At 40.2% G+C, this 25155-nt stretch overlaps 1 long non-coding RNA gene and 1 pseudogene across 1 annotated transcript in view; one reads left to right on the forward strand and one right to left on the reverse strand.

Annotated features, from left to right (window-relative positions):
• Positions 1–25155, forward strand: part of LOC132540419 (uncharacterized) — a 61523-nt gene that overhangs the window by 27544 nt on the left and 8824 nt on the right. The window lies entirely within an intron of this gene.
• Positions 4768–6223, reverse strand: LOC103124846 (zona pellucida sperm-binding protein 3-like; annotated as a pseudogene).

The following is a 25155-nucleotide window of genomic DNA, read 5'->3' on the forward strand; positions in this document are numbered from 1 at the left end:
ATTCCTAGTTGATCCCCCCCCTTTTGATTCTTTCAACTCATAGCTACTTATGCTTAACCAGCTGTTCCTTAGTTGCCATCTTTGTAAAATGGAGATAATATTCATCTCTCCAGTGAGGAGTAAATGAGTATACATTGGCTACTGCACTAAATCAGGCAAGTTAAAGTACCTGGGATCCCAGGCGGTGGCTCAGTAGATAGAGTCACATACCTGGGATGGAGCCTGAGCACTGTCTAAGAGCACCAAAGGAAATCATGGATAGTGGAACAGTCTTTTCCCTTTCTCTCTCTCTCTCTCTCTTTCCAGAAGTAAAAAGTAGACCAGAAATTGGTTCAGTAGTGTTTAGGATTCATGTCCTTTCTCTGGCACTGCATTAAAAAAAAAAACTGAGTCAGGTGGTGGCGCAGCGGGTTAAACACAGGAGGCGCCAAGTGCAAGGACTGACTTAAGGATCCAAGTTCGAGCCCCCGGCTCCCCACCTGCAGGGGACTCGCTTCACAAGCGGTGAAGCAGGTCTGCAGGTGTCTCTCTTTCTCTCCCCCCTCTGTCTTCCCCTCCTCTCTCCGTTTCTCTCTGTCCTAGCCAACAATGACAACGACATCATCAACAACAGTAATAATAACTACACCAATAAAAAAACAACAAGGGCAACAAAAGGGAATAAATAAATATTTTTTTAAAAAAGAAAGTGACTAAAAAAAGCAGTATTCAACTGTGCAGTAGTTAACATATCAAATTTCACATAATGAGTCAACTAGTGTTAGGACAATGCTTTCTCTCCTCCTCTTTCACTTCATAGAGGGAGGTCAAGGCCATGTCCAATTTTTGCAGCTACCAGTATATTTAATAAAAAGGAAATTGCAAAATAAGATTGCTAAATATTGTGGGATTCTTCAACCGTTTACATAAAGAACCAATTACTGCTCTGCAATAGACACAAAAACAAAAGGAACAAACTGTATCTTTTTTTAGGTAATTACACAGGACACAGTGAATATGGGTACTGTGTGTTAGGGACGTAGGATGCCAGCCTAAGGCTGAAGGACAAGCATCAATATTGTCCTTTCCTATCAGCCTGGCTTTGCATCTGCCCTTGTTTGGAAATTGCTTTAAAGGCACATTTAATCCTTTCATGAATGGGAGGCCAGACCAAAATCCCTTAAGTATCTCTTGACTTCCCAACCTGTGAGGTCCAGACAAATTCATAGAAGGAAGTAAAGGTTCTCTTTCCCTGACCCTTCCTACTATCTCAGTGGAGGAGTCTTCTGACAGAGAACTGAGTAACCAGAAAACATGCTATTTGGAGAGAATGTTCAAGAGGATGATTCTGGAAATGACAAGTCTTGATCAACCTTACCTCTAACAACCATGAGTGGGGTAGAATTCCAGAGAGAGAGAAGCTGACATGTTGGCAGCTTGAATTATGCCTGTTTGCATTGCAGTGCACACAAACTAAGCTTCCGATTTTGGGGCTACAACTTTTATTTTTATCTGCTTTGTTGGACATCTTTTTAAAATGGAGCCTACTTCTTCATGCTATTAAAAGTACATTATGAGGGAATGGAGGTGGCACACCTGGTTGATTGCATATGTTACCATGTGTGGTGGCCAGGGTTCAAGCCCCCAGTTTCCACCTGCAGGGGGAAAGCTTTGCAATTGGTGAAGTAATGTTACAAGTGTCTCTCTTTCTCTGTCTCTATTAAATAAATAAAATATTGGGGCCAGGTGGTGGTGCACCTGATTGAGCACTCATGTTACAGTGTACAAGGACCCAGGTTCAAGACCCTGTTCCTCACCTGCAGGGGGAAAGCTTCATGAGCGGTAAAGCAGGGCTACAGGTGTCTCAGTTTCTCTATCTCACCCTTCCAGCTCAATTTCTGGCTGTTGCTAATAAATAAATAAATATGATAAAAATATAACAAATAAAACATTTTTGAAAGTACAAAGTGAAATTGAAAAGAAACAAAAAACCAGAATAAACTCATACTCTTTATATGAAAAAAATAGGTGCAACTTTATTTGAAGATATCAAGTGCCTGTGAGTCATGTCTGAAGGGTTTGTTTACCAGTGAGAAACAACTAGAAGTTAAAGAGCAGAAGATAAAGACTGGTCATGTATTTCCCACACTGTCTGTTTCCTTATCGGTTTCACATTGGCGAAATAGCTCGGTATACATCATGAGGGTAGGGAGAAGTTTTGATAAGTGTCATAGTAAAGTGAACCTGCAGAAGAAACATAAAGGGATAAAGGGAAAAGGATAAAGGATTCTTTTAAATGCCTTAAAAAACACTATTAGAGGACAAAGCAAGGTAGATATTAAAAAAAAGAAAATCAGAAGGCAGGGGAGACAGCAAAAACAGAATGGTTATGCAAAAAGATTTTCATGCCTGAAGCTCCAAAGTCCCAGGCTCAAACCTCTGCACCACCAATAAGCCAGAGTTGAACAGTGCTCTTGTCTCACTTTCTCTGTATCTCTCTTACTCATTAAAATAAAACAAATAAGATTTATTTAAAAAACAAAGAAAACTGAAAAGTTTATTTCTAGAGCAAGACCATTCTCTCCTGACTCAAGCATCTGCCTTCTGGACCTTAGAGGCAGAGTGGGGTGATGCAAAGGACATATAAGCTATGGACCAGAGGGTCCTGAAGCTGGCTTGTCTCAGGTCCTTTAGTTTTAGTCATCTCTGAGCATTGGACCCCCTATTTGTAGAATGGGCCAATTTCCTGCCTGCTTCAGGATGTTATAAAGATGGAAAGCAGTAGAGATCTCTGACTATACACACATGTTAACATGTACACATGTTAATATCACCTGGGACCTGCCCTGGAAGCTTGCTGATGCTTTTTGCTGATGTTTTTTGCTCAGGGTAGCCACTATTATTTATTAACTAGTCCCAGTTCCTGTTGTGCTCCTCAGTACATCAGTCTTCCTTGTCTTTTTAAAATATTTATTTACTTATTTACTCCCTTTTGTTGCCTTTGTTGTTTTATTGTTGTAGTTATTGTTATTATTGTTATTGATATTGTTATTGTTGGATAGGACAGAGAGAAATGGAAAGAGGAGGGGAAGACAGAGGTGGAGAGAAGATAGACACCTGTAGACCTGCTTAATCACTTGTGAAGTGACCCCCTTGCAGATAGGGAGCCGGGGGCTCTAATTGGGATCCTTATGTTGCTACCACCCAACGCTGAGTCTTTCCTGTATTTTTTTTTAATTTCTTTATTGGGGAATTAATGTTTTACATTCGACAGTAAATACAATAGTTTCTACATGCATAACATTTCCCAGTTTTCCATATAACAATACAACCCCCACTAAATCCTCTGTCATCCTTTTTGGACCTGTATTCTCATCCCACCCATCCCAGAGTCTTTTACTTTGGTGCAATATGCCAATTCTAGTTCAGGTTCTACTTGTGTTTTCTCTTCTGATGTTGTTTTTCAGCTTCTGCCTGAGAGTGAGATCATCCCATATTCATCCTTCTGTTTCTGACTTACTTTACTTAACATGATTTTTTCAAGTCCCATCCAAGATTGGCTGAAAATGGTGAAGTCACCATTTTTAATAGCTGAGTAGTATTCCATTGTGTATATATACCACAACTTGCTCAGCCACTAATCTGTTGTTGGACACCTGGGTTGCTTCCATGTTTTGGCTATTACAAATTGTGCTGCTAAGAACATATGTGTACACAGATCATTTTGGATGGGTTTGTTGGGTTCCTTAGGATAGATCCTAAAGAGAGGATATATATTCCAGGAGAGGAATTGCAGGATCAAAGGATAGGTCCATTTCTAGCCTCCTGAGAGTTCTCAGACTGTTCTCCACAGAGGTTGGACCAATTGACATTCCCACCAGCAGTGTAGGAGGGTTTCTTTGACCCCACAATCTCTCCAGCATTTGCTGCTGTTACCTTTTCTGATGTATGACATTCTCACAGGAGTGAAATGATGTCTCATTGTTCACTCTTTTGAAGAACCACCATTTACTTTCATTGATCTTTTGTATGGTTTTCTTATTTTCAATGTTATTTACTTCTGCTCTAACTGTAATGATTTCTGTCCTTCTGGTTGCTTTAGGGCTCCTTTGTTCTTCTTCTTCCAGGTCTTTAAGATGTGCAATCAGGCTGTTTGTGCTTTTTATTGTTTCCTAATGTGCGCTTGTATGCTTATGAACTTCCCTCTCAGTACTGCCTAAACTGTGTCGCAAATATTCTGATAGCTTGTGTCTTGATTTTCATTGAACTCTTGAAACAGTTTGATTTCTTCCTTTATTTCCTCTTTGACCCAGTAGTTGTTAAGGAGTGTACTGTTTAGCTTCCACATTTTGGGACTATTACTAATCTTTAGTTGATTGTTAAGTGTTAGTTTAATTCCACTTTGGTCTGAGAAGATGCTTGGGATGATTTCAATGCTCTTGAATTTGCTGATGCTGTCTTTGTTGCCTAACATATGGTCTATCCTTGAGAATGATCCATGTGGACTTGAGTAGAATGTGTATTCCAGTTTCTTGGGATGAATGACTCTGAAAATGTCCAGTAGTTCTAGTTTACCTATCTCCTCATTTAGCTCCCTCATGTCTTTATTGATTTTCTGCCTGGATGATCTGTCAAGTTAAGAGAGTGGGGTGTTGAATTCCCCTACTATGACTGTGTTGCTGTTAATATATTGCTGTAGCTCTTTAAGTAGATGCTTGATGTATTTACATGTCTTCTCATTGGTTGCATAAATGTTAATAAAGTCCTCTTGATTGACTGATCCTCTGAGCATTAAGTACTGTTCATCCCTATCTTTTTCAATTGTATTGATTTTAAAGTCTATTGTGTCAGATATGAGAACAGCTATTCCTGCCTTTTTTTGTGGGCCATTGGCTTGTATGATAGTTTTCCACCCTTCCACTTTGAGTCTTTGTTGGTCTTGTTGAGTTAGGTGTGTTTCCTGTAGACAGCATTTTGTTGGGTTGTGTTTTCTTTTTTCTTTTCTTTCTTTCTTTTTTATTTTTATTTTTATCTTTTATTGGGAATCAGACTCGGGTGATGGCACAGGATTAAGAGCAATGTGGCAACAGCTCCCGGCCATGCTGAGGTCCAGGGCAGCCATGCCCATGGCCAGAACCACCAGGCCTAGGCTCAGAGCCAGGGCCTTGGGGCCGTCTACCTCCTACTGGCCTCGGTCACCAGCCTCTCGCTGGAAGATCAGAGGGCCCAGGGTGATGTCTGCTTCTTCCAGCATGTGGGAAGCGTGTTCCCGTGCTGCAGGCTGTGACAGCTGCCTGAACTGCTGCGAGAAGCCACAGTCTCTGGTGTCACAGCAGCGGCAGACATCAGCGGGGTCTTCCACTGGTAACCAGCTGCTGGAGGACTTGCTGAAAGAGCAGGCTTTTTTCCTCTGGTCTGGGGCCCTGTAAGCCGGCATCACCTTCAGTTGGCAGGTGACATAGACTGTTTCTGGAGTCATTGCCAAAGTGGAATACATCCATGAAGGCAGAATCAGTGTCCTTGGAGAGTCCGTTCACCAGGTAGTCTGTCCACGATGATGTGGTGCCGGGGGCCAGTCTGGTCAGGGGTGGGAGTTGCCACACAGTGGTCCACAAACAGCATCAGGGGCACATGGATGGCGGTGTGAATCTGGGCCTGCGGGTGGGCTGTGTCCCCCAGCCGGAAGGTGGAGAACTTCTTGGTGCTCCAGTCTTCTTCCACGAGCTTCAGGGAGAAAACGAGCCTCTCCTCTGCCGAGATGGTGGTGTGGTAAGGACAGCCAAGTGGGTAGGATGGGCTGGCTGCTCATGTTACCCTGCCTGGGGTAGCAGCATTCTATGGCCACCTGCATAGGGCTGGTCCTGAGGGCAGACAGATTGCCCACAGGGCAGGGCTTGTGGAGCACGAAGGTGCTGTACACCAGCAAATCCTGGGTCACCTGTGCACGAGTATCACACTCATACAGCCCCACCTCAAACTTGACCTCGTAGTCCAGAGCAGCCAGCGGCTTGCACTTCTCAGGGCCCAGGGTGAGGTCAGCCGACCTGACGAGCTACCCAGTGCTGAAGAGGTCCCTACTAACCATCACCACCTGGTGGTCCTCGAGGCATTCCACCACCACCACTGGTGGAAGGGGGGAGGCCAGCACCAGGCCCACCCAGAGCAGAAACCCACAGAGTGCAGCCCCATGACATCCATGCAGTTCCTCGCACCCAGGAACTCTGGGTTGTGTTTTCTGATCCATCATCCTACTCTATGCCTTTTAGTAGGTAAATTCAGGCCATTGACATTTATTGATGAGAGACTGAAGATATTTTAATGCCATTCTTGTAGATTTTTAGAGTGTTCTAATGGATGGCATATTTATGGTGGTCTACTGTTCACAGGAGACCTTTCAGAATTTCTTTCAGGGCAGGCTTGGTTGATTCTTTCTACTGTTCCTTGTCTGAGAAGGTTTTTATGCCTCCATCTAGTCTGAATGACAGTCTAGCAGGATACAGTATTCTTGGTTGAAAGCCTTTCTCATTGAGGACTCGATAGATAGCTTGCATTTCTCTTCGGGCCTGTAGTGTTTGTGTGGAGAAGTTTGATGCTAATCTTATGGGTTTTCCTCTGTAGGTGACTCTTTGTTTTTCTCTTGCAGCCTTCAGGATCCTTTCTTTATTCTTATTCCTTTCCATTTTAAATAGGATGTGTCTTTGTGTCTTTAAGTCTGAGTTAATTCTGTTTGGGACCTTTTGGGCTTCTTGAATCTTTATGTCTTTGATATTGTCTAGACTAGAGAAGTTCTCAGCTATTATGTCCTGAAGAATGCTTTCTTCCCTTCCCTCTCTTTCTTCCTCTGGTAAGTCAGTCATGTATATATTGTTTCTTTTGAAGTCATCCCATAGGTCTCTGTTGTTGTTTTCAGTATCTCTTAATCTCTTTTTGAGATCTCTTACTTCTTTTTTAGTTGTCTCTAATTCTTCCTCAATCTTTCTAATCCTGTCTTCAGCCTCACCAATTCTATTATCTCTCCTCTCTACTGTTGTTTTCTTGAGTTCACCTATTTTGTTACCCTGTTCTGATACTGTTTTAGCTTGTTCAGCTAGTTGTGTTCTTAGCTCAGCTATTTCATCTTTCAGCTCTCTAATAACCTTGAGATAATTAGTGTTTTCTTCCAGAGTCTCATTGGTTGTTTCTGTATTTCTGATGACAATTCTTTCAAACTCTTTACTCACTCCTGTGATGATTTCCTTAACTAGTGTTTGGATGTTGACCTCATTATTTTGTGCTTCACCCTTTGGGGTGCTTTTAGCTGGACTCTTGTCCTCATTCATTTCTCCAATATTTCTTATTGTTGGTTTAACCATTCTATATAGTATGTTGTGAGATCCCTCTCTCAGTACTTTTCAAATTACTGATCACTCTTGCCTGGACTGACCTGTGTCTAAGTAAGATACTGAAAGGGCTCAAGTTGTGGAAATTAACAATTGTTTCAGTATTATTTTAATCCCTGAGTTGGAGCACAGTGGATTTTAAAGCCTCTTTTGTTATTTTTCTTCCCAGTAGGCTATGGGAGCCTGAGGGCTTTTAAACTATAAGTAGGCTTCTTAGCTTAATCCCTTACTACTGAACAAGCAATAAAGCAGGGTGGGGGAGAGATAATCCAGCGGTTATGCAAAGAGACTCTCACACCCCAACATCCAAAGTTCCAGGCTCAGTTTAGCTTCTCGGCCAGGCTGGGCAGCACTGCTGAGCCCTGTGAGTTTCTAAAGAAGTCCTGTTTATAGTCTGTAGGTTCTGAGGCAACTATTCACTATGTTCTCATCAGGAGAACAACATGGAAAGGCTCCCACCACACAGCCCCACTGGTAGGCCACTGAAGTGTAGATCTTCTCCTGAGTTTCCTGGTTAGTTCTCTGTCCCCCAATGTCAGCACAGGCCCTCCCCCCTGCTGCTCCTGCCTCTGAGGGCAGTAGCAATGGAGAATCACAGTTGCATTTGGTGAGTCTTAGGGAAATCCTCTTCTCCCTTCAGGTGTCTTTTTGTTGGTAAAACAGACTGGAGTTGGTGTCTCAACTGGTAAACTGCCGGATTGTTAACAGTCACTTAATCTCTCCCTAGGCTCCTCTCTATCCAGGAGCCATACATATTTGCACTCACCAGTGATTTGGTGGGTTCCTGAAGTCGTTCTAGTCTTGCCTTGTTGAGGTCCCAGATGATCTCTGTTGGTATTCCTAGTTTACGGGGAGAGGAGAGGAGAGTAACCCAGTTTTACCTGTTTTTATCTCAGGTGTTTTACTCTTGCCCTTTGTAATGTATCTTCTCACTTTTTATTATGGAAAACTTTGAATCTTTCCAAATTGAGAGTAGTATAATTAATCCCAATATATCCATTACCCAGATATGATCATTAATGGTAGATCATTGCTACCATTACTTCATCTGTATTTTCTCTGCCTCTTAGCCCACAAAAATTATTTATTTTAAAATAAATTTTTGATGTCATATAACGTGTCCTTAAATATTCTAGCATTTATCTTCAAATCACAAAGACTGCTTTAGAAAATATGAATGCAAGGAGTTGGACGGTAGCAGTGGATTAAGTGCAGGTGGCACAAAGCACAAGTACCAGCATAAGGATCCTGGTTCAAGTCCCTGGCTCCCTACCTGCAGTGTATTCGCTTCACAAGTGGTGAAGCAGGTTGCAAGTGTCTATCTTTCTAACTCCCCCTCTGTCTTCCCATCCTTTCTCCATTTCTCTCTGTCCTATCCAACAATGATGACAACAATAATAACTACAACAATAAAACAAGGGCAACAAAACGGAATAAATAAATATTTAAAAAAACATGAATGCTTTGACTTTTATTTTTGTTACTTAATAATTTGACCATTTATGTTACTATAAGTAAAATCTGCAGAATAAATTATTTTGGAGTCTAGTTTCTCACCTTATCATATGTATTCCATTTCCTCTTTCCTGATAGGTAGCATTCTGCTGTGTAAGTACCACGTGCTAACTGATTATACCACTGGAGCTCCTCATTCTGCTTTAAATATATAAGCATACTCATGGATATATGTGTGTGTGTGTTTGTCTTACTGAAATGACTTTTCACCCTTCTTTCTCACTCCCTATTGTGCCTTGGAGATAATATCAGCGTTTTTATAGCTTAGAGAACTCCAATGTGAGGCTAGGGAGATAACATAATAGTTATGCAAAAAGACTTTCATGCCTGAGGCCCCAAGGTCAATCTCTAGCACCAATATAACCTGGAGTTTAACAGTGCTCAGGTTAAAATTTTTTTTAAATAAAAGTGAGAATTTTTTTTTTATCAGCAAAATAGCTCACTTGGTTGCAACCCAGGTTCGAGCCCAACACCCACTTGGTGCTGTGGCCTCTTTCGCGCTCTCTCTGCCACTGCATCTATATCTGTCTATCATTTAGCTACTCTTTTGTGGGTATGTACTATTATTTATGCAACCAGCTCTCTACTGTTAAACATTTATATTATTTCTAGTCTTTTTTTCACTATTCCAGATAATTCCATTTTCATCTACCCTCAAGACCTTCCCTGCCTCCAGGGTATTAATCTTACCAGTTAAAACCCTCAAAACAGTTGCTAAGGATGTTCCTACTTTCCCCATTTTGCCTTTCTCTGCCCCTTTCCTAGCCATTTCCATTACTGACTTGCCACTTCTGGGTCTACCATTTAAAAGCTTTGGCTCTCTGATCAATAAAGATATTACATCGTTTAGCAGCCACGTGTTTGGTTCCTGAGTCATCTCCCTTGTGTCACTGAGTGAGTAGCAGCCCAGGCTGGCTTCAGTCGAGCTCTCTCCAACCCAGAGAGTATGCACCCAGGAAGAGGCACCCCCATGCTAGCCCAGCAACACCTGAAGTCTCTGGACACAGTCTGAATTGAAGTATGCTAAGATGGTACTCATTGCATTGATTAGGTAGGGATTGGTTGATGCAATATATATATTTTAAGTATTTTTTGATTATCTTTATTTTTATTTTATTTATTGGATAGAGACAGCCAGAAATCAAGAGGGAAGGGGGAGAGGGAGAGGGACAGAGAGAAACCTGCAGCTCTGCTTCACCACTTATGAAGCTTTCCCCCTGCAGGTGGGGACAAGGGGCTCGAATCTGGGACTTCACACACTGTAACATGCTCAACCAGGTGCACCACCACCTGATCCCTTGGTGGATGCAATATTATTTGGTATGAATTGAGAGAGGCATGCAGGAAAGTGTGCCCCACCCTACAGATTCCAGGACTGGGGAAAATATAGGCTCTATAGTGGAAATGTGAGGTTCCTGCTGGCTTAGGGTTCAAGAAGACAATGGATAGTTACTGCTATCATCACATTATTTGGTAATTGGGTTAACTTTGAAAAATCCCTTTGTTAGGATTTGCTGTATAATACCCAACATCACCATAATTTATGTCCTTTGGATTATTCTGCTATGAGTATAGCTGTACAAATATATTTTTGGTTGGGTGTTATGGAGTCCTTGGAGTATATTCCCAGGAGAGGGATTACTGGGTCATATGGAAGGTCCATGTCTAGCCTTGTGAGAGTTCTCCAGACTGCTCTCCAGAGAGGCTGGGCCAATTTACATTCCCACCAGCAGTACAGAAGGGTTCCTCTGTCCACACAGCCTCTCCAGCATTTGTTGCTGCTGTCCTTTTTGATGTATGCCATTCTCACAGGAGTGAGGTGCTATCTCAATGTTGTTTTTACTTGAATTTTGCTGACAATCAATGACGTGGACCAATTTTTCATATGTTTGTTAGCCTTTTGGATCTCTTCTGTAGTGAATTTTTTGTTTATATCCTCTGCCCACTTTTGGATGGGGTCATTTGCTTTATTGTTTTAAGTTTGCTGAGCTCTTTGTATATTTTGGTTATTAGTCTCTTGTCTGATGTATGGCATGTGAAGATCTCCCATTCTGTGAGGGGTCTCTTTGTTTGTGTGACAGTTTCTTTGGCTGTGCAGAAGCTTTTCAATTTGATGCAGTCCCATTGGTTTGTTTCTGCTTTAGTCTTACTTGCAATTGGGATTGTATCATCAAAGATTTCTCAAGGTTTAGGTGGGGAAGTGTTCCACCAATGTTTTCCTCTAAGTATTTGATAGTTTCTGGTCTAACATCCAGGTCCTTGATCCATTTGGAGTTGATTTTCATTTCTGGTGAGATAACGTGGTTCAGTTTCATTCTTCTGCATGTTTCAACGCAGTTTTCCCAGCACCATTTATTGAAGAGAGCCTTCTCCCTCCATTTAATACTTTGGGCTCCTTATCAAAGATTATATCCATAGGTGTTGGGGTCCAGCCCCAGCAGGTTATTAAGGTATCCTGGAAGAGGAGAGTCATCAGCAAAGAATGAGGAAGAATTAGAGATGAGTTGGTTGATGCTGAATGAAGCTCAAGCAGACATCTCTGCCATACTTAAGCAGAACTTTATTTTTATAGTCTCATAAGATTTAGATCATTAAAACAAAACTCACCAAGGTATAGATTACTAAAACAAAAATCACCAAGGCTTTGGCCACTAATACAAAAATCACCAAGGCTTTGATTGTTAATACAAAAATCAACAAATAAGAACAGCACAGGTAGGGAACACCTCCTGCTTTGTGGAACATTCAAATTCCAGGGGCACTTTTCTCCCTAGAGATCACATCACAGTTTCTATTTTTTTTGTTATTCTTGTATCTGTGTGTTAGGCAAAAGCCCTATTGATTAAAATTAATATTTACCTGTATGTTTATGCCATTCTTTTGCTCCTTTATATCAGAAGCCAATAGCTCATAGAAAGTTCAAGCTTTTTATGTTTCTAGGGGCCTTAAACAAATTGAACAGCCCATTTTTCATAAAATCTGTTCCATTGTTAAATCAAGGTTTTTGTTTTGTTCCTTACTGAGAAGGCACCAAGGTGTTGCTGATCTGGCCAGCCTCTCCATAAAGTTAAGTTCTCTAGCTGGAATCCATTTTCTGTGTATACTCACTAAGTGACCTATGCTCTTGTGTACTATTCCTGCATAAGGAAATGGGAGCATAGTGGTGGGTGGTAGATTAAAAGGCCCATTATATCTAGGCATGTACCATAACTTTTCATTTATTAATTATGCTATGTAAGGTGGCCCCTCCACTTGGGAACCACTAGTCTTTCTCTATATTTTAGGGGAATACTAAAGGAAGTGGTGTAGGAGAAAACATTTTTTCCTATTGGAGCCTTCTGAAAAATTCTGCATTACTGATACTGCTTTTTCCATTATGACCAATCTTAGAGTGTAGTGCAGGTTTGGTAATTACTTTTGTTATTGGTCAGGCTCTTAGTATGGCCATAGGTAAATATTATTAAGACCACACAGAGCTTAATCCCAAGCCCTATACATAGCAAAAGGCAAGATGGTTTCAGTTTGGCCTGGAGAGTCCAGCTGTGATGAACTTCCTGCAAAGCTGGACCCGTGTCAAGCTGTTTGCATGGCGGTGCCTGCGGCACATAGGTGTGAGGGTTTAGTTCTGGGCTTCCAATTCTGTTCCACTGGTATGTGTGCCTATTTTTGTTCCACTACCAGGCTGTTTTAATGATGATGGCCTTATAATATAGTTTGAGATCTGGATGTGTGATGCCTCCATTTCCGTTTCTTTTCCTTAAGATTGTTTGGCAATTCTGGGTGTTTTCTTATTCCAGATAAATGATTGCAGTTTATGTTCTATTCTCTTAAAGAAGCTTGGTGAAACTTTGATGGGTTATTTCATTAGATTTGTATATGGCTATGGCAGGAATATTCATTTTGATGATATTAATTTTTCCAATCCATGAGCATGGGATGTCTTTCCATTTTTTGGTATCAGTTTCTATTTCCTTGAATAGTTACTCATAGTTTTCAGTATACAAGTCTTTTACTTCTTTGGTCAGGTTTATTCCTTTGCTGCAACAGTGAATAGGAGTTATTTCTGGATATCTTCTTCTCAGATTTAGTATTTGCATAAAGAAATGCCACTGATTTTTGTACATTAATTTTGTAGCCTGACACCTTGCTGTATTGCCTAGTAACTTCCAGTAGTTTTCTGCTGGATTTCTTAGGTTTTTCTATGTATACTAGTATATCATCTGCAAAGAGTGAGAGCTTGATTTCTTCCCTTCCAATCTGTATTCCTTTGATTTCTTTCTCTTTCCTCATTGCTATGGCAAGAACTTCCAATACTATGTTGAAGAGTAATGGTGATAGTGGACAGCCCTGTCTAGTCCCTGATCTGAGGGGGAATGCTTTCAGCTTCTGTCCATTGAGTATGATGTTGGCTGTAGGTTTGCTATATATGGACTCCATTATCTTGTGGAACTTCCCATCTATTCCCATTTTTTGTAGTGTTTTGAGCATGAATGGGTGTTGGATTTTGTCAAAGGCTTTCTCTGCATCTATTGAGAAAATCATGTGTTTTTTGGTTTTGCTTTTATTGATGTGGTGAATTATATTGACTTACATATGTTGAATCAGCCTTGCATTCCTGGGATAAATCCCACTTGGTCATGATGAACAATCTTTTTGATATACTGCTGTATCTAGTTGGCCAGGATCTTGTTTAATATTTTGGCAGCTATGTTCATCAGAGTATTGGTCTGTAGTTTTTCTTTTTTGTTGTGTCCCTATCTGCTTTTGGTATCAGGTTGATGTTGTCTTCATAGAAGGTGGAAGGGAATGTTCCCGTTTCTTCATCTTGTGGAAGAGCTTTAGAAGTATAGGTATTAGTTGTTTACTGAAAGTTCTGTAGAATTTGTTTGTAAAGCCACTGGTCCAGGACTTTTTTTGTTGGGAAGATTCTTAATATCAGTTTCGATTTCTTTGTCTGTGATTGGTGTATTTAGGTTTTGTAGTTCTTCTTGGTTCAGTTTTGGAAGGGAATATGTTTCCAGGAATTCTTCCATTTTTTTTCCAAATTTTGTAGCTTGGTGGCATATAGTTCTTCTCGCATGATTTTCTGGATTTCTGTGGTTTCAGTTGTGATATCTCCTCTATCGTTTACAGTTCTATTAATTTGAGTCTTCTCCCTTTTTTTAAATTAGTCTGGCTAGGGGTTTACCATTCTTGTTTAATTTTTCAAAGAACCAACATTTGGCTTCATTGATCTTTTGTATGGTTATCTTATTTTCGATGTTTATTTCTGCTCTAATTTTGGTGATTTCTGTCCTTCTGGTTGCTTTATGGTTCCTTTGTTCTTCTTCCTTTAAGTCCTTAAGGCATGCAGTAAGGTTGTTTATTTGAACTTTTTTTTTGTTCTCTAATATGTGATTGTATAGCTATGAGTTTCCCTCTCAATACTGCTTTAGCTGTGTCCCAAATATTTTGATAGCTTGTGTCTCCATTTTCATTTGTTTCCAGGAACATTTGAATTTCTTGCTTGAGTATCTCTCTGACCCAGTGGTTATTAAGCAGTATGTTGTTGAGTTTCCAAATTCTGTGACTTTTAGTAATTTTCTGTTTATTGTTAAATGTTATCATTACTCCACTTTGGTCTGAGAAGATACTTGGGATGATTTCAATGCTCTTGAATTTGTTGATGCTGTCTTTGTGGCCTAACATGTGGTCTATCCTTGAGTATGTATTGTGTGGATTTTAAAAGAATGTGTATTCCAGTTTTTTGGGGGTGAAGAACTCTGAAAATGTCCAGGAGGTCTAGTCTGTCCATCTCTTCATTTAGTTCTCTTGTTTCTTTGTTGATTCTCTGCTTCATTGATCTAAGTGTGAGAGTGGGGTGTTGCAGTCTCCCATTATTATTATATTACTATTTATGTATTTTTGTAGTTCTTTAAGTAGGTGATGTATTTAGATGGTCCCTCATTGGGTGCATAGATGTTAATAAATGTTAAATCTTCTTGGTTGATTGATCCTCTAGTCATTATGTAATGGCCTTGCCTATCTTTAATTACTTTATTTAATTTAAAATCTGTTGTGGCAGAGATGAGAATGGCTGTTCCTGCCTTTTTTGTGTTCCATTAGCCTGTATGATAGTTTATTATCCTTTTCCTTTAAGTCTGTGTTTGTCTTGTTGGGTCAGGTTGGAATCTTGCAAGCGACATATGGTTGGGTTGTGTTTTCTGATCAATCCTCCCCCTCTGTGCCTTCTAATGGGTGAATTTAGTCCATTGACATTTATTGACATTATGGATTGAATGTATTGTAGTGCCATTATTTAACAATTCTTTATTTGCCTTTGTTATATTCCAAGTATTATAGTGATGTTCTCATTTATAAGAGGTCTTTTAGTACCTCTTTCAGGGCAGGTTTGGTGATGGTTGCCTCTTTTAATGGTTGTCTGTCTTAGAAGGTTTTGATCCCTCCATCTAGTTTGAATGAAAGTCTAGCAGGATATATTATCCTTGGTTGAAACCCATTTTCATTCAGGGCTTAATAGATATCTTGCCATTCTTCTAGCTTTTAGAGTTTGAGTGGAGAAGTCTGCTGATAGTCTTATGGGTTTTCCCTTGTATCTGACTTTTTTTTTTCTCTTGCAGCCTTTAGGATCCTTTCTTTATCTTTGCTTCTTTTCATTGTAACTATGATGTCTCTTGGTGTCTCTGGGTTGATTCTGTTTGGGACTCTCTGGGCCTCTTGAATCTTAATGTTCTTTCTGTTGTTCAGGTCTGGGAAGTTTTCTTCTATAATTTCCTCTAGAATATTTATTTTCTCTCCCTCTCTTTCTTCCTCTGGTAGGCCAATTATATGGATGTTACTTCTTTTGAGATCATCCCATATGTCTCTGTTGTTGTTTTCAGTGTCTATCTCTTTTTGAGCTCTTTTACCTCTTTCTTAGTTTTCTCTGTCTGGCTAATTCTGTTTTCTGCTTCTGTTAATCTGCTTTCCCTTCCCTCAGCTTCCTTCTTCAGTTCAGTTATAGTATTACCTTGTTCTGCTAGTTGGCCTTTTAGCTCAGCTATTTCAGCTTTAATTTCTCTATCTACCTAGATTGTATTTTTTTCGTGGCTCTCCTCTGTTGTTTCCCTAATTCTTATAGAGCCCTTTTCTCCATAGTTGTCTTCATTTCTGTGGTTATTAGGTTTACTATTGCTTTCATACTTATCTGTGGTTACTTCTGACTAATTTGGGGTTTCTTCTGTGCTCCTGTCCTGATTCATTGTAGTAGCAGTTTTATTTGCTCTTGATTGAACCATTTTTTATTGATGTGTCTTTTTATTTTTCTGTTCTGTCGTTCTTCAGTTGTTGTGTTTTGAGTACAAGACACACTATACTAAAGACCTTTATGATAAGTGCAGTCACCAACCTCAGAGATTATAATAATAGTAACTGAAGCAAGGATTGTTGCAGTTCATCCAATACTAATTAGCCAAACAACACCTCCAGTCCAAGAAAAAATAGCAACCAAACAGAAGAAAAAGAGACAGAAAAAAGGGAAAGCAAGAATAGACAGTTTTGCAAATCTACTGTCCACTATAAATTCTAGGGATAGAAATGAGAGAAAGGAAAGTAGAGAAGACACACACACAGAGTACACTCCGAGTCAGATTTCTTTCTTTCTTTTTTTAAAAATATTTTTTAATTTTTGAAAATATTTTTATATATATTTTTGTCTTTCACTTTTTGTTGCCCTTGTTGTTTTTATATTCTTGCAGTTATTATTGTTGTTGATGTCATCGTCATTAAATAGGACAGAAAGAAATGGAGAGAGGAGGGGAAAACAGAGGGGGAGATAAAAAGAGACACCTGCAGACCTCCTTCACTGCCTGTGAAGCGACTCCCCTGCAGGTGGGGAACCAAGGGATTTAACCAGGATCCTGATGCCTGTCCTTGCACTTTGCACCATGTGCACTTAACCCGCCGTGCTACTGCAACTCCCTAGTGAGCCAGATTTCTTCCCCAAAATAATTCACAAGCAAGTATCAGTGAATTCAGAAAACAAAAGAAGGAGGAAGGAAGAAAAGAATAGAAAAAAAAGGAAGAGAGGAAGAAAGAAGAAAAAAGTAATAACAGTGAAAGGAAAGAGGTTTTTGTTTTTGTTTTTTTAAATTAGCTAGGAGGAGGGAAAAAGTAGAGTGGAGAAAAGAGGTAGAGAGAAATAAGTTCCTCTCACAATGGATAGGACACCTAGTCACCTAGCAATGGGAAAAACAACAATGGTTAATTTTTGTCAACCTGAAGAAGGTGGATAGAAAAGGGACACGTGTTAATAGTAGTAATAAAATAAAATAAAATAGAGTAGAAAAGCCCTAACAGTCAGTCTGCAGCTTGGACTGCTTGATTGGCTGTAGGCAATCTGAGCAAAGACTGCCAATTTAAGAAGTATCAAAAAAATAAAATAAACAAACAAAAAAACCCTCCAGGTAGTTTTTCCGAGGCAGTGATGAGGCTCTTATTGGTCAGGTATTCTGTCAGTCAAATAGAGTTCCAGACACTTGAAAAAAGAGAAGTTAAAGGAAGAGGCTTGGAATGACATCCCTGGTGAGCCAGGAATTGTGGTAAAGAAAATAGTTCAGTGGGGAGTCTTCTAGGAGTGGCTGAGCTGCCCCTGGGGGCTGGTACTGGGGTTGGGGGGATGAGCTTAGAAATAATCAAAGGATTTCCATTTGTCCCCCTGACCTCTGTTTGTCAGCCCAAGAGAGAGTTATGGGACTGTATTTTTGTGTCAATCTGACCAGCCCGTGTTCACCCTCCTACAGCCAGCCCAGTATCCTACCCTAACCAATGGATCCGGGGTTGCAAGCTGCTGCCTCTTGGAGCTCAGGGCAGCTGTGGCTCCCAAGATTTTCCATTCTATTATTGCATTAGGATGTTAGGAGTCCTCTGCCCCTCTTCTGAGGTCAGAGTGAGATGGGAACTCCTGTCCCTCCTTTCTTTTTTTGTGCCCAGTACACACACAGCTCTGAATATCAGGATACTTGAAACCAGGTTAGGGATGCTGGGGGTGGGGTAAGGTTGGGTGGGAAAGGGACACTCATATCTGGTTCAGTGTTATGTCAAATTCTGGCCTTCACAATTTTTCCTTCCACTATTTTTTCTTTTTTTTTTTTCTTTTTAATTTTTGTTAACCAAAGAACCACTCTGGTTTATGGTAGTGCTGGGGTTTGAACCTGGGACTTAAGAGCGTCTGGCATGTAAGTCTTTTGCATAGTCTTTATGCTATCTCTTCCTGCCACTACAGTATTTTAAACTAAGAAAGCACCATGCTATTTAGTCACATCTACTGAGGGAGACAGGGAGAATGGTTTTTTTCTGTCTCAGTTGAAATTGAAGCCCCTGTTTTAGAGAGTTGGGACTTACTTTCTTCTCAGCTTGAAATGCTTTTCACCTAGTTGATGGACTGACTCATACATTTAAAAAATATTTATTTCCTTTTGTTGCCCTTGTTTTATTGTTGTAGTTATTACAACAATGGATAGGACAGAGAGAAATGGAGAGGGGAGAGGGAAGACAGGGGGAGAGAAAGATACACACCTGCAGACCTGCTTCACTGCTTGTGAAGCAACTTCCCTGCAGGTGGGGAGCTGGGGGCTAGAACTGGTGTCTTTATGCCGGTCCTTGTACTTGCTCTAACTGTGCTTAACTTGCTGTGCTACCGCCCAATTCCCCTGACTCATACTTTTATGTGAGGTTTACCAGAACTTGAAATTATCCTGTTTATATGTTTACTTGCTCTTGTATGTTACCTCCCCTACTATATAAGTCAAAGACTTGGGGGCCAGGTGGTGGCACACAGGGCTAAGTTCACATAGTGTGTAAGTGCAAGGACCAGTTTGAGGATCCTGGTCATTCTTTCTGTCTTTCTCTACTTTCTATCTTTTCCTCCTCTCTCAATTTCTCTCTGTCATGTTCAACAAAATCAACAATAACAATAACAAAATGGCAAAATTGGCTGCCAGGAGCAGTGGACTTGTAGTGCAGTCACCGAGCCCCAGTGATAACCCTGGAGGCAAAAAAGAGATAATGACTATTTGTCTTGCTAATTATTATTATTTTTTGTTTTACCTGCCTGTGGAAGACCAACCTATAGAATGGCATAGTTAATGAGTCTTGTACAAAGGAATACAAAGGAATTAAAAAGCATTTGGAAAAAATAAAATTTGCTGGCTGATGGTCTGAGGGAGGTACTAAGTACTATATTGATGCCACAGGGCATTAGCTCTGCCTCTGGCTAAGAAATTCTGAAATAATTACTTCAGGAAACACAAAGTAGAACCTGGACTGGGCTTGGTGTATTGCTCCAAAGTAAAGGACTCAAGGTGGATGGGTGGGCGTTCTTTCAGGTCCTGGTGCACAATGGTAGAGGAGGACCTAGGCTGGAGCTGAGAGTGTTTTGCAGAAAACTGAGGAATTTTACACATGTATCAACAACTGTGTTTACTGTAAGCCATTATGCCCCCAAATAAATAAAAAATAATAAAAAAATTATTACTTCAGATCCTACGTCTTAATTTATTCATCATAGAAATGCTGGAATGAAATTTAGTGAACATGAAAATCTTTCTGAGCACTTCAGAATTCTCAAACATTTAAGTTGGCATAATGAGACTTTAGTGTCTCGTTGCATGACCCAAAAGAATCATTTGGGTTGTAAGAGTCCTTCTTGAATCAGGACATTGAAATTACTTGTTCCTGGCTTCCATCTTAACATTTTTTTTTGTATATTTCATGAATAATACCTACTCCTAGTAAAAGGCCTTACTCCCATACTATAGTGTCTGACATTGGGAGTTTTTGGGTGTTTCTTCACCCAAATTCCATATGTGCACAATGCAAAGAGTAAGAAACTCTTGGTACTATCAACTCTTGGTACTACCAACTTGTCTCCTCCCAAAACTTTTTAGCCGTAACCTTCTAGTTAAGTCTGGATTAGCAAAATCACACAATTGGTTCCCACTGTAATAAGTGTGGAGCAGGATCCCTTTACTTTGGTTTATTTGGTTTCCCTCAGGTTCCTTGGGGGATTGGATTATGGAGACCTCAGGCTCAACCCAGATAAGCTGAGGTCCTGTAAGGTAGCACCAGGAATGTGGTAAAGTGTAAATAAATCCCTTTTGCTATTTTTTAAACATTTTTTTAAAATATTTATTTATTCCCTTTTGTTGCCCTTGTTGTTTTTATTGTTGTAGTTATTATTGTTGTTGTCGTTGTTGGATAGAACAGAGAGAAATGGAGAGAGGAGGGGAAGACAGAGAGGAGGAGAGAAAGATAGACACCTGCAGACCTGCTTCACCGCCTGTGAAGCAACTCTCCTGCAGGTGGGGAGCCGGGGTTCAAACCGGGATCCTTATGCCGGTCCTTGTGCTTTGCGCCACCTGCGCTTAACCCGCTGCGCTACAGCCCAACTCCCCCTTTTTGCTATTTTTATTTACTTCTAGTGTTTGAGTTATCTGCTACAATGGAATGACTCACTTTTTCCAGAGAATTCTAAAAGGGACATATTTTCTCCCTTCTAGTTTCTCTCCTGTTTTCATCTATTTACTGGGTCTTAATAATCATTCATTCATAAAACACGTGCTATGAAATGAACCTATCTATGTACATGGAGAACTTTTATTTTCCTTTGTAAATATGTTGACCTTTGATTGTGATGTAGTTCTTCCATCATTGCACCTCTGAATTTCTGAAGTAATCTGCTTTTGCTTTTTTTCCCCAAAACACTGCTCAGCTGCGGTTTATGGTGGTGTGGGGAATTGAACCTGGCACTTTGGAGCCTCAGGCATGAAAGTCTTTTTGCATAACCATTAAGCTATCTCTCCCACCCTTCTGAATTGAAGATATAGTACCTGTGTTTTTCTTAATGTAAAGCTAGAATAAAATAAAAATTCATAGTATATTTTAATTATTTATTTTGAGAGAGGAGAGAGGGAAAGACAGCCAGGGAGAGAAGTAAAGTATTAAAACACTATTCCAATACCCATGGAATTCTACTAGTGTTATCCCTGTTGATCCCATGTGGTGCTGGGACTTAAAGCCAAGATTGCAAAGTAGTGTGTGTACCCTACCTGGTGAGCTGTTTCTTAGCACTACTAAGAGTTTTTTTTTTAATGACCTATATAGTTGTCGGACAATCTTGTTGCTAGATGGTAACTATAATTTGATTTTTTTTTTGTCATTAAGTAAAATCACTCAGCTCTGGCTTCTAGTGGTTTGGGGAACTGAACCTGAGGCTTTTGGAACCTCAGGCATAACCTTTTTTTTTTTTTTTTGCATAACCATTAGACTATCTTCCCCACCTTTGAAATGAAAGTTTGTGAGCTGGATACAGTTCTGTTTGTGGAGAATTATTTTTCGATATCTTTGTGGGCCTATATTAAAAAGTGATGCAGAAGGGCCAGGCAGTAGTACACCTGATAGAGCACGCACATTACAGTGCTCAAGGATCTAGGTTCAAGCCCTTGGTCCCCACCTCTAGGGAGAAAGTTTCATAAATAGTGAAGTAGTACTGTTGGTCACTCTGTCTGCATATCTGCATATCTATCTATCTATCTATCTATCTAGTCACATATATACATTTCCCTCACCCTTTCCTCTCAGTTTCTCTTTGCCTCTATCCAAAATTGAATAAAAGTTTTTAAAGTTTTTTAAAAATGATGCAGAATTTGGAGCTGGGTGGTGGCACATGTGGTTGAGCACATATGTTACAATGCGCAGGGACCCAGGTTCGAGTCCCCAGTCCCCACCTGCAGGGGGAAAGCTTCATGAGTAGTGAATCAGTGCTGCAGGTGTTTCTCCCCCTTCCCTCATTATTTCTGGCTGTCTCTATTCAATTAATAAAGGTAATAAAAAATTTTAAAATGATGCAGAATTTAAAGAATGAAGTGCATAATCTCCATACTGTTTGTTATGTTTTTTGATTTATTTGTTTTATTTGGATAGAGACAGAGAGAAATTGAGAAAAAAGTGGGAGATAAAGAGGGAGAGATAGAAAGAGAGAGATACCTGTAGCACTACTTCACCATTCGTGAAGTTTACCCCCTGCTGGTGGGAACAGGGGCTTGAACCTGGGTCCTTGAGCATTGTAATATATGCACTAAACCAGGTGCCATCACTGCCCCAATCATACTTTTTGGTTTAGAAGTGTCTGTTATTGTGTTCTTCATGATGTGAAACATTGTCTATTATGTGATTATTTCTTCTAAATAAATTAGAAGAAAATTTAGTAAGCCATTACAATTATATAAGAATGGTAATATGTTTACGATATATATTTTTTCAGTCAAAAATTAAGCCAGAGCATCTGTTTTATGTATACACTATATTGATGAACTAGGTAGTCTTGGCCTACATTTTTAAAAGTTTTTTTTGTTATTATTATCATTATTATTATTTTTTCCTGAAAGAGAATACAAGGTAGTACTTTGCCATCCATGCAGTTCTGGCTCTTTTTGTCTTTGTTGCTCTCTTGTGATGCCAGGGGGCAAGTGAAAGGCCTTTACTGTAGGTATTTTACTGCTGAGCCCCTCTCTGCCCCCTATAATCTGTTATTAATAAAAGAGTTAGGCTACAGCAACATGTAGCTTGGTTTTGTTGCTTTTTAAAATTTAACTTAATATATTTATAAAATAAAAAATAGAAAATATCGACAAAACCATAGGATAAGAGAGGCAAAATTACATACATTTCCCACCACCAGAGTTCCATATCCCATGCCCTCTACTAGAAGCTTTCCTATTCTTTATCCCTCAGGGAGTATGGACCCAGGGTCATTATGGGGTGCAGAAGGTGGAAGGTCTAGCTTTTGTAATTGCTTCTCCACTGAACATGGGCGTTGGCAGGTAGATCCACACTCCTAGTACTTTTATTTATTTAAGTTTTTCTATGGGGGCCAGGCAGTAGCTCAGTGGGTTAAGCGCACATGGCACGAAGCCCAAGGACCGGCTTGAGGATCGTTGATTGAGCCCCTGGCTCCGAGCTCACCTGCAGGAGGGTGGCTTCACGGGTGGTGAAGCAGGTCTGCAGGTGTCTGTCTTTCTCTCACCCTTTCTGCAAAAATGGGAAAAATGGCTGCCAGGAACAGTGGATTCATAGTGCAGGCACTGAGCCGCAGCAATAACCCTGGAGGCAAAAAAAAAATTACTAGCTTTATTTATTGGATAGAATCAATCAGAAACAGAGAGGAATGAGGAGATAGAGAGGGAAATAGGCACCTGTAGCCCTGCTTCACCACTCTCAAAACTTTCTCCATACAGATGGGGACCAGCGGCTTGATGTGCGCTCAAACAAATGAGCCACCACCTGCCTAGCTTGCTTTTTTATTTACATAATACATATGTATTTATCAACCTGAAGGAAAATACCATGTTAATGGTCAGTGATTACCTGCAAAATCTAGGTGATTTTTAGTGTAGAGTTAATCTGGAGCTAAACTGCAAGGATCCAAATCCTTGATCATCAGACTATATAGTCTTTGATGAATTTGTTTGTTTATGAGAGAGAACCAGAGGATCTTTCTGACATGTACAGTAGAGGGGATTGAACTCAGTTCTTATCCAGGGCTTTATCTACTGCATCACCTCCTAGGCTACTCTTGCTAAGTTACGTAAACTGCTCATGCCTCAATGTCTTCTCTGTAAAATGTGGGCAGTAAAAATTGTATTTGCCTCATAGAATTCTTTCAAGTAATAAGTTGGTTGGGAAAATGCTGACAATCGTGCCTGCTACATAACAAATACTATATGAGTGTCATTATAGTTTCCAGAATTATCCATATTATTAGCAATGATTATACAGCCTTCCATACTTAAAGAACAATTCAGTAAATGTTATTTTTAACCAAAACTGTATTGCATTATTGATGCATCTTTCCAGAAATGTATCCCCCTTGTATCATAAATGTGTCAAGTTAGTGGGGGAGTGACAATGAAAGTAATGTGCATTGGGTTTCCAGAATTAATTATTTAGGAGCTATAAATACACTCACCTTTTTCTGTCCATTTAGTCTCAAATATAAGTAGATACTGAAGAGTTCCTCCTGTACCTAGGGTTGTCATGTTAGTCAAACCTCACAGCTGATGCTACACATCAGCATTACCCAGAGCTCTTATTAAGACTGAAATTGCAGGACTGGGTAGATAGTGTAATGGTTCTGCAAAAAATCTTTTATGCCTGAGGCTCTGTAGTCCTAGGTTCAATCCTCCACACCACCATAAACAAAAACAAAACTAAGCTAAACCAAACCAAACCAAACCAAAACATAGCATAACAAAAAGCAGATTGTTGGGTCCCATCCTAGAGATGATTCAGCAGGGATGGGATGGAGACTGAAAATATGCATTTCTAAGGAGTTTCCACCTGGTGCTGTTTCTTGGTTCTTGGGTCTACATTTTGGTGATCACTAACATCACTGTCAGGTAGAAACCCTGGGGCTTTCAGCCACTTTCCGCTCTATAACATGTCACTCCCCCTTTCCTCTGACTCCCCCCTCCTTATTTCCACAAATATTCTGGAGGTTTCTGCCATGGGGGCACCCAAGAGTCTGGGAAGCCACTAGGAGATGGATAGTTCAATTATTAATTCATTTGAATGGCAATTACTAAACATTTACCAAGTTCCATGTTCTATGAAAAGCCAGAAAAAGATAAAAAATGTAACATTCTCTGTTGGATAGTATGCCAGCTCCCCCTGGCTTCTGCTTAACCATATGCCTATATAGGGATAGATTTAATCCCATTCAAAGCTTTGGTCTATTTATATAAATCACTTTTACATTTACATAAAGCACTCCCTCCAGGGCATTGGTGGTTCAGTGATAGGATTCTCGCCTGCTCCACCCCCTCCTTGTCACACTCTGATTTTCACCAGTCACTTTTCTCTCCACCCTCTCTATGTCACATCCTGTTTCCACCCTACTTGGCAAGTATATATAAAGACAGCATTGTGAGTTTTAGGGTACTTTACCTTGAGTTTAGCTTAGCTCGGCTTAGATTGTGCTGCGTCCTGCATGAATAAAGAGATACTGCCTACAGCTCAACCATGAGTCCCCGGTCGTCTGTTACCCGCCCGTGAAGCCAGCCCGGCGAAAACAACATATGGCACTACAACGTGGGACCAGACCTGCGCAACTCCCAGATAAGTGAAGACTTTGCCTACCTATGCACTATGGTCTTCTCTTCTACTTATGAAGAGGTTTGCCAAAGCCTCTACTATTTCATCATGAGACAGTTACTCTGTCTCTGGAACATTTTACTCTGGGCCACAC

The sequence above is a fragment of the Erinaceus europaeus genome, chromosome 9 (assembly GCF_950295315.1).
Source record: "Erinaceus europaeus chromosome 9, mEriEur2.1, whole genome shotgun sequence".
Classification (NCBI taxonomy): domain Eukaryota; kingdom Metazoa; phylum Chordata; class Mammalia; order Eulipotyphla; family Erinaceidae; genus Erinaceus; species Erinaceus europaeus.